Source organism: Mus musculus, chromosome 9, assembly GCF_000001635.26.
Source record: "Mus musculus strain C57BL/6J chromosome 9, GRCm38.p6 C57BL/6J".
NCBI lineage: Eukaryota > Metazoa > Chordata > Mammalia > Rodentia > Muridae > Mus > Mus musculus.
In genome coordinates this window covers 42,137,033-42,146,367 of record NC_000075.6, presented here as the reverse complement: position 1 = coordinate 42,146,367, position 9,335 = coordinate 42,137,033, and the positions used below count along the sequence as shown (strand labels likewise).

Genomic DNA, 9,335 nt, shown 5'->3' with positions numbered 1-9,335 from the left:
CTTGTGCATGGGCATAGAACCTGCTAGCAGCCACACTCCCAAAGAACAATGATTCTCCCTCCCCCACAGCTATAAACCACCAAGAACTCTTCCCATAACAGTGAGACCTTGGGACCTCCTTCTCCATACATACTGGGATTTTGATTGACTTGATTTTGTGTAAGTCGTGTGATTAATACAGAAGATGCATCTGTGGCTGAGCACTCACGGTCACTTGCTCTTAGGGTTTGACCAGGTATGACTTATCTGCATGAACCATTACCCTCTGACCAAGTTTGAGATCAGACAAATCTTTGAGTATAAATATAAATATGGAGAATATAGTTTGTCAACATGACCATTAGTGAAACACCAGGAAGTTTCTATCTGGTACCTATGAGTCTCTGAGTCATGTTTTTGTTGTTGTTTGCTGTTTCATTTTGTTTTGTTTTTGTTTTTGTCATGGCTTTACAGTACCCATACTAAATCCTTCCCTTTGGAGCAGATCTCAAATCCAATCAGCAAGCCTGTGGTTACCCTGATAGCCTTTATCCCACTAATACTCCAGTAGGCACATCTTTCCTGGCAGGTTGGTAAGGCTAAGATCACTGATGGGTTTCCTCCCTCAGCAGGCTGCATAGCATCTTCCAGCACCATGAAAGCTAGACATCTGGATGAGAACTTCCTTGTCAGTTTGAGATTCCACCCTTACTCATTTAAATCCAGATTGCAACATCTAGGTGGATCACCATCAACTACCATGGAGGGCAGAGAGTTCTGAAAGGATGATCGCCAACCTGTCCATGATGTCCATGATGATGCCAAACTCCTTTCCCAAACAGAATCTATACCAGACTCCGTAGATGTGAAAACAATTGAGTTGAAGAGTTTAGAAAACTGTTCTAGTAAGAGAGCTGTTTGTCAGTCTTCCAGTTGAAAAATGGCTTCAGGCTATACTCCATAGCCTGAGCACATGTCTCCAATTGATCAACTGGACAGGTCATTCCCCTGGAACCAGAACGATGGACATGCAGCCCAGCAGAATCTTCTTCAGGATCTGGTAAGTAGAACAGTCGCTGAAGAAAGACAGTTCTCTGTTTCTCTATTTCTTTAGGAGTGTCACAACCTGGGGATAACCAGTGATCATCCATGATGTCAGATGGAAACAAAAAACAAAACAAAACCCTCTTGTCAAACAAATAAAATTGGGAGTTTATGCAACCCAGAGGGACAGTTTTCTGTTACACTTTGAACATCTGGATCTGGCCAAGCCCCAAGTCAGTTAACTTCTTAGGCTTCTTGATGACTTGAGCCAGAAAATTCCCTTTATCACTGAAGTTAGTCTTAGTTTTAGTTTTTGTATCTGGAGGACTAATACAGAAGGAAGGGAATGGGAGAAACCAAACATCGTGCCTGTTCAGGATCTTGTGTATCTGAGAACCAGCTAAACACGGTTGGTCTGAATGCTGAGGCGTTCAGAGGACATCACTCGTGGCCATGCACTCCCTTGTTTCTAGCCTCCTATCATTCACCTCGGCTTTGTTAGCCTTCCATTAAACCTGCTTTCCTCAGCTTCGTCATTCAATCTTTTTATCTCTTGGAATCCACCAACATCTTCAGACAAATTATCCAACTTCAGGCTTCCGTTTTTCTCCTATACGTTAAGTGTCTCATTGTCAGTCTTCACATGACGTCAGAGTGGTTGTTTGTATACCCAGAATGCTTCTCTGCAGCTCCCGCAAAGGCCCTAGTGTCAGGCAGGATCTCTTGACCCTGCAGGACAGGAAACATTTTTAAGTATCTCTTCTAAGGACAGGGAAGGGATGGTTAAGTGAGAAATGTCTCACTTTGTACCACAGAGGCCTTCTGTTCTGTAACCAGCTACAGGCCTCAAAATCAAAGATTAATTCAGTCATGAAAGCATTTATCTGATCTAAATAAGAAATTCATATTCTCCATTATCGTGAATTTGACACCAGAGAACAGTAATTCTGACTCATTTTTAAAAGAAAACATTTATGCCTTCGCTGTCCTGAGTTATGGTCCAATCAAATGGACATAAATCTCTAAATTAACAGAGAATCAAGAGCTCCAGGCTTGCTTCTGTTTTCTGTCACTGAGGTGGGGCTGAGGGAAGAGACTGGCTTAGGAAATACCACTTCAGCCAGCCTTCCACTGTGCTCCAAAGACAGGGATGCTCCCGTGTAAGATGTAAGAAATAAAATATTTAGGAAAAGTTACTAAAAATAGCTTTTGCCCATTCGCTGACCTGATGCTAAAAATCAGAAACTAAAGCAGGCATGGACACAGGAAGATTGTCCAGTAGAACCTTCAGGAGAAAGTCAGAATGTAGTTTGAGAAGTGGCTAAGAATCAGTTTTTAATTGGGTAGGAAGGGATCAAATTGTGTATTTATACTTAAATATTACTTGTATATTACCTGACACTCGTGTAGCTCTTAATCATGTGCCAACAACTGTCCTAAGTCCTTTAAAACATTAGACCATTAAATTCGGGTGTAATTCAGTGTGTACTGTTATTTTAACAGTGCTTTGCTAATAGTAGCATCATCAAGCATGAGACGCTGGACCAAAGGGTAGCTAGGGGCACATTATATGCAAATGACATATCTGATAAGTATGGTTGCCCAAACACTGCAAAGAATCCGCAGATTCAATGATAAGATGTGAAGAGCCCAACTAATAAATGGACAAAGGAGCTGAACAGACACCTCGCCATCACTAATAGGCAGATGGCAGATACGCTTGAAAAGGCACCCGTGTTACTAGGAGGCTGTAAATTAAAACTAACAGCAGCCATGGCAGGTAACGCTTTTCAAGTGCTTGCGGTATTCACGCCGTATGAATCTCATTTAGCCTCAACGACACACATAACAAGCAGGTGCTATTGATGAATCAGCTAAACAACCTGTGTCTCCGTTGTATTCAGCTCAAGAATTTGTTCCTGGATGTTTATACTAAAACCCAAAGTCAAGACATCCTGATTAGTTATTATACATGTGTGAAGCTGACAAGAAACAAACAAATATGGGGGAGGGAGTTGAGAGCCTTGTTTCCAAATCAATTGCACCAATAAACCCAGGCAAATGTGAGCTCAGCACATCTCACGGCCTCCCATTCTGATCTTGAAGTCTGTTTTACCTTTGTTTCAATAAGACTTGATGCTTGGGGAATTGCAAGCTAGGATCATCACAGTTAACACAAGCATGTTGTAAACTAAAAAGAGGAATGTTACCTGGCATTAGCTGGAAGGACAAACTGTTCATTGCAAAGAAGCCATCAAAGCATGGGCAGATAGAACGCTAACAATTTCTAAATGATCAATAGCTGTTTGATGGTTAGAATACATGATCCTATAACAACATGCTTCCCTCCTGGAAGAACAACATCAGTCATCCTTGGATTTGTAAGAATGCCCTGGACCACCATTCTGTATTCTGTGCAAAGCAGTGCTTGTGCAGCATATGATGGGAATTATAGATACCAATCACAGTAGGGCCTGAATCGCAGTGGCAATACTTATCGCTTCCCTGTGACTTCTGAAGTCTGTAAGAACAAAAGACAAAAGAATCAATAGCAGGGACAAACTGTTCAGTTGATCCCAGTTACATGACTATTTTATGAAAAAGAAAAACCAAGACTTGAGGAGATTAAGTAACTTCCCAGGGCACAGAGTTAAAAGATTTGTGTCTCCATGTGTCTGAGCTTAAAAGCCTGTGCTCTGAATTACTGCACTCAAAATCTATTAATATTTAGTTACTTTCAATAATTCACTATTTCAATACAGCTTTAGTTTTACATTCTTACACAATTGAGAGAAAAAGCAAGTGTATCTAATACCTATGCATATTTAACAAGGGTATTACCCAGCTTACCTTTGCCTTACTTTCTTCTATTTCTCTCTCGGCCTCTGTGTCTCTCTATCTCTGTGTCTCTCTGCCCCAGTCTCTCTGTTTTTGCCTGTCTGCCACTGTCTGTCTTTGTCTGTCTCTGTCTGTCTGCCTGTCTGATTCTGTCTCTCTGTTTCTCTCTCTCTCTCTGCCTGTCTCTGTCTCTGTCTCTCTCTGTCTCTCTCTGTCTCTCTCTGTCTCTCTCTCTCTGTCTCTCTCTGTCTCTCTCTGTCTCTCTCTGTCTCTCTCTCTGTCTCTCTCTCTCTCTCTCTCTCTCACACACACACACACACACACACACACACACTACCATATAATCCCTAGACCTCCATTCTGAGGTAGGCTCACCAAAGTGACATATGTAAGCAATGTTGGTGCCCAGCCATGCTTCCTGTTTCTGGGCTTTTGCAAGCTCAGGTGACTGTTGTGTAGGAGTCACGTGTTTATTCAGAGCATCAGGTGCGGAGCAGGAAGTGGCGAGCATAGTGACCCAGTTCACAGTTCTCTTTAATTACTTCTAGAGCCCTTGACACTTAAATTAGGCTCAGTGCCTCCCCCTGCATGGAGTCCCATGCATCTCATCTTGACTAAAGCACACTACTGCAATGCTTGACGCATTTCTGCTTTTTCGGAAAACAGCCCATGAACTGCTTCTTGACTCTATAAAACAAACTTCTCTCCATTTGTTCTTCTGTACTGCCTTATAGGACAATCACTACATTCAAAAGCAGAAACATGAAAACCCACAACACAAGGCCCTTCTTGCACAAGAGCCTGACCCTCATCTTCAGAAAAGAAAGAAAGGGGAAATGAGTTCCTAGCAAGTGCTCAATATACTAGATGTAGTTTTAGACTTTGTTAAAATCCAAAATGACCAAACGTTGAACAATATTCTGAAATTTCAGCATGGCATTGCTAATACTTCTAGCTCCTACTTCTCCTGTCTTTCTGATTTGTCCCTTGGGCTTTCCTTGGCTAGACCGCAGCTTCATGTAATAGTATGCCTTTTGGTCTACTGTGATGGCACCTTAATGAGTATAATGAACCATTGTTTCTTAGACTGTCCTACCCCCTCATTAGTATTCCTCCAGGCTACAGGCTAAAGAGACCTGACTGACCTTGGATGATCAGAAGATGCACTGGAATGTGTCCAATTTGTATGCAGCCACTCGTCATCCTCCTTCTGTCACTGAATTTGTTGGGTATCAAGGCTGATGCTCACCATACAAGAGTAAGCTGTGGGATTAGATATGAAGAATGTCCTTGCTGAAGATGTTAGAGACACTGGAAGGTTACCGCAAGGACTAAAGAAAGATGCATCTGAGTTTGGACTGCTTGACTAACCTGTAACCAAGTGATAGGACACAGTGTGCGCTAATTCCTTTCCAAGACCCAATATAGCCTAGTGATTAATTGTGTATAGTTTGGAGTTAAACACACCTGGAAATGGGACTCAGTTCTATCACTCACTAGCTAGGAAATATTGAGCATGCTAGTTAACTTCTCTCCAGAGTTCTGATATGGATTAAGTAAGATTAATGGATACAAAATATGTGGTGTATGATACGACATAAGAAGCCCTCAGTAAATGCATGCCTCTACAGTTAGGCCTGAGTTCTGTTCATTTGATTCTTTCAAGCCTCATGTCTGTGAAATCTACACAGCTCCATTCTCCGGCAATGACTGACTCAGTTCCTGCCCATCCAGCCCCTGCACGAGTCCAACTCTACACAAGTTTGATAGTCACAACTCTGTCCTATGTCTGCTGAAAATGAGACTTTCAGCCTTATTCTAAGTAATACAATTTCCACAGGAAAAGAATCCAAGTCAGACTCTGTCATTAGGTGCAACTTAAGTAAAAGTAGATGGTGGCTTGGATGTTCACCTACATTCTTCAAGCCCAAGATCACATGTTCAAAGAGCTAGCTAACATCTTTGGGCTTGAGGGTCTCTTAGCATCATTTAGCCTGGGATCAATGCTGTGACATAGGCCAACCTAGTGTGCTGGCTAATCTTCTGCCAACTTAACACAAAAACTAGAGTTATTTTAAAGAGAAGAAACCTCAATTGAGAGTATGCCTCCATAAGATCTAACAGTAGGGCATTTTCTTAATTAGTGATTGAAAAGCGACGGCCCAGTCCACTGTGGGTAGTGCCATCTCTGGGCTGGTGGTCTTGGAATTTATAAGAGAACAGGCTGAGCAAGTTGGGGGAAGCAAGCTAGTAAGCAGTACAAATCCAGCCTCTGCATCAGCTCTTGCCTCCAAGTTCTTGCCCTGTTTGAGGTCCTATCCTGACTTCCTTTGGTAGTGAACAGCAATGTGAAAGTGTAAGGTGAATAAACCCTTTCCTCCCCAACTTGCATTTTGGCCATGATGTTTCATCACAGCAACAGAAACCCTAATTAAGAAAGTTGGTACCAGGAGTGTATTGATGTAACAGACCTGACCATGTTTGGGGAGGATTGTGGGTGGATTTTAGAACTTTAGGCTAGAAAAGTCATTGAGTGTTGCGAGCCCAGTGAGGTGTTCTTGAGGAGCATGGAAGATAAGAATGTTGAGAGCAATGCAAAAGATGGAGGCCTGACTTGTGAAGTTGCAGAGGGAACTTTAAAGACATTATCAGAGACATTTGCTATTTGAATTGAGATTCTGTCATTCTGGTCAGCTGGGGGCTGAAGGGTCAGCTGTGATTAACAAAAGACCAAGAGGATTGAAGTGAAACCTTTGGGTAACCAGGACAATTGATACTGCTCAGCTGGAGCTAAGAAATTAATGGTGATTAAGAAGAGACCAGTATCACTGAAAAGAAATCTTCTGAGAAGTGTTTCCTGAGAGCACAGAGAAGCTGTGCTCCAAAGATGGCCATGGATGTACCTTGTGTTGGCAGCCAAACTTGGTAATATGTAAGAGTCACTCAGGTGGTACTGGTTTTGAAGGCGTGAAAGGCCCATGGAGAGCAGCTGATGATTGGGTCTGTGAGAGGCTAGGAAAGGCCACTGGTGAAGGTGCAGCCTCAGTGGCAGATGAAGACTCAGGATTGAAGGGGTCATGGAGAGAAGTTGAGGTTTGGAACCAAAAAGGGAGTCTATGAAGAGCTATTGGTGGAAGTGCAGCTTAGTTGCAGCAAGGGAAACTAGCAGTTTTGGAGATCCCAGTATCATGACAACATTAAGGATAGCTGCAGCAGTGGAGTGGAGCCAGCCAGAGCCTAGAAGACAAGCTGTGTGTGCTGCAGAGGGCAGAGCTGGAGAAGTGGCCCAAACTCCTTGAGGGAGCCTAGAAGATCATGAGTGAGTACAAGATAATTGGACATTGTGTTGTTTATACTGTTGAGATTTGCTTGGCTCAGATAGACTATGTCCTGGTTCTTCCCTTTTGAAGAAGGTATTTAATTTAATTTTGATTTTTTTTACAGGAGCCCACAGCTAAAAGACTTTGAACTTCAGAAAAGAGAGTTTGAATATTTATATTTTAAAGAGACTGAAAATTAAATGTGTTAGAAATTGTAAAGATTGTGAGACTCTTATAGTTATTTTTGTTTTTAATGTGAGATCTTGGGAATGAATAGGAAAGGTGTGGCTGGATAGTGATTGTGTGTCAAGTTGACAAAGTTATGCTGGCTGGTCTTATGCCAACTTGACACATAAGCTAGAGTTGTCTTAAAGGAAGGAACCTCAGTTGAGAATATGCTACCTTCAACTTCCTTTTTTGATTATGGTGTTTCAGTGCAGCAGTATAAACCTTGACTAAAACACGCAGCATGGGGTCGAACTCCTATCTAATCAGAGGAGTATATGGGAATCTTATAGGTGCTTCTGGCTTCTGCTTAGGACCTTCAGGGAGTGGGAGGAGTTGGTGGGATGTGAGAGGATGCTGACAAAGGAAATGTGTAAATACCACATGTTTTAAAGATACGGAAACACAGAAGGCTTGGTTTTCAAAAGAGGAAATAATGTAATTTTCAGTAAGAAAGCTTCAGATGGTGCCAGAGAGAAGGCTCCATGGTTAAGAGTATGCATTGTCCTCTCAATGAACCAGATTTTGGTTCCTGCCACCCACATCAGATGACTCACAGCCACCTGTATCTCTAACTCCAGAAGATCCATCCTCTCTGGCTCCATGAACTTCAGCATTTATCTCTACAACAGACACACATATTAGAAAATAGCAACAAACAAACAAACAAACAATCGAAAAAACACAAAAACCAACAAAAACAAAAAAAACAAAACCTGACCCCTCTATGAAAAAGAAAGCATCAGGAAAGAATTATATCTTAAATAGTTATGTGTGTGTATGTATATATGTGCATATGTGCTTTTGTATGAATGTGTTTTAGATGGGCACATACATGTCTGTGCATGTAATGGAAAGCGGTAACCTCTAGTGTCTCCCTCGTTCATCTCTTACTTCGTGTTTTGAGACAGGGTCTCTTGCTGCATGTCCCTGGTGCTATAGGATAAGCATGAACTACCACACCCAGCTTTTGACACGGACCCACGTTTAGGCTCTCCAAGTGCTCTGGCAAGCACTTTACCAACTGGGCCATCTCCCCAGCCCCAGTTTAAGGTTTGAGTAATGCAAAAGCTGAATTCTCAGACTCCGAAGAAGGCAGCTTTGCTTTGTTAGTTCGGGATCCTACATACTTAAAACCTGCAAGTTTAAAGTCCAAGCCTGGTTTGTTTGTTTTGGTTTGGTTTTAGTTACTTAATTTGAACCTTTGATCTAACCCTCTCAATAATATCTCTGAGAAGCCTTAATTTAGCCTAGAAACGTATCTGCTCAGGAACAGGATAATGGAGAGCCCATTCGTTTTATTCTTTTATTTATTTTAAATTAATTTCTAGCCAAAACATAATTGAACACAGGGGAATACACAGATCTGAGGTATATAGTCCAATAAGTCAAATGGATATACTTGCATGTCCAGGAATAATCAGAAAGTAGAAATCTGGGTTGGTGAAAAGGCTAGGTGGATAGAGGTGCTTGTCACCGAGCCTGAAGAACTGCTTGATCTCCAAAACCCATATGGTTGGAGAGGCAACTCTTACAATTTGTCTTTGAACTTTTACATGCTTACAGTTCTGCTCCCATATACACACTAGATAGCTAGATATCATAGATACATTCATAGATAGATAGATAGGTAGATAGATGGATGGATGGATCACAGATAGATGGATCATACAATGATAACATTCTCTAGTTGGAGTACCCCTCCCTCCCTCTGACAGGCAGCTCCTATTCCCACTTTTCATTTCCATAGATAGGCACTGCATGTTGGATTTCACACAAATGAAGTAATGGTTTCTCTTGTGTGTCTAGCTTTAAAAAAAAAAGTAAACACTTAACATAGTGTCTCTGAGATTCACCCACGTCACGTTTTTAAATGATCTGTTGCTTCTGTGGTTGGACACTGTCTCTCTGTATGAAAAGTACCTCAAT

General features: G+C 41.8%; 1 long non-coding RNA gene across 1 annotated transcript; it reads right to left on the bottom strand.

The window, feature by feature from the left end:
- Positions 1-417: 417 nt before the first annotated feature.
- Positions 418-4,287, bottom strand: Gm39321 (predicted gene, 39321). The gene is made up of 3 exons (NR_166681.1): positions 3,874-4,287; positions 3,234-3,544; positions 418-1,752 (listed from the first exon to the last, which is right to left on the bottom strand). It is a non-coding gene; the product is annotated as a predicted gene, 39321 (long non-coding RNA).
- Positions 4,288-9,335: the final 5,048 nt, after the last annotated feature.